This window comes from Rhagoletis pomonella, unplaced genomic scaffold (assembly GCF_013731165.1).
Source record: "Rhagoletis pomonella isolate Grant_MI unplaced genomic scaffold, Rhpom_1.0 Rhpom_scaffold_01804, whole genome shotgun sequence".
Taxonomy (NCBI): domain Eukaryota; kingdom Metazoa; phylum Arthropoda; class Insecta; order Diptera; family Tephritidae; genus Rhagoletis; species Rhagoletis pomonella.
In genome coordinates, this window is record NW_023460358.1 from 26,227 (window position 1) to 27,362 (window position 1,136).

The following is a 1,136-nucleotide window of genomic DNA, read 5'->3' on the forward strand; positions in this document are numbered from 1 at the left end:
ATTTTTATTCTCTCCATGTAGAGACAAATTCAAGTTTTGCAAATGTTCCATCATATCGGTTATATACGAAGTATACAAATATGCATATCGAAAGAAAGGGTTTAATCACCTTTGCAACGATATAAATTTAAAAAAAATCAGCTCAAAATTGTTTGAAATATAAGGAATTTAATTTTTCGAAGACCTGAACTTTGACCCTTTATAGCACTTGTAATATACATAAGTTTGCACAAAAAAAGTTTTATACCATTTAAATAAGTGCAAAAGGAGGACTACGTCTGTATTTTTAGGTTTTTAGTTATTTATATGCAATAATTAAATATAATTTTTTACCAAAGGTCCTATTTCGAACTTCGAAGGCCCATGTCTCGATTTTGGAGACTAACTTCGAAAAACGGAGAACTTACTTTTTTTACTTATGACTCAATCTCTTAAAAAAAATTGGTTTGGTCCAATACCCAGAAAAAAAATTGGTTTTGCCGTACAGTGCTATTAGTGCTACTAGGAAGATTGAGCTGTGTTATTTGTATTTAGTTTTAAATTTTCTGTAATTTTGTGGAAAAATAATTTTTAGTATTAAAGGAACAGCCCTTGACTTTTTAACAACACAGCCGGTTGCTTTGACAGCGTTCCAAGCCCCTATTCGGCCAAACGAGTTTTCAAAGTAAATAAAAGCAAATTAAAGTAACCAAGACGTGCAAAGCAAACCTGCTTTGAGCAAGCGCCTTAAGTCTCGTAAAAAAACTTTCAAACTTGATTTTCCAAAATGTTAATTTTTACAAATTCATGTTTCTGGCATACGGGTGACGAAATAAAACACCTCTTTCAGATAAAATTTTCGAGTAACGACAGCCAGACTAGAAACACAATGTTTATTAGTGTTGGGCAGTATCGATATCAAAAGTACTCAGAACTCGATTCTCAAAAGGATCGAAAACACCCGATTTTTAAAAGTATCGATACTGACTACTCCAAAATGCTCAGTACTCACAAAAGAATTAAAAGTACTCAGAACTTAAAAGAGCCCGAAAGTTTTCGGTATTCAACAAGTAAGAAAGTCTAAGTTCGGGCGGAGCCGAACATTAAATACCCGGCGCAAGTATTAAATATATGTTTTTTCACCTTTCCGAAAGCTA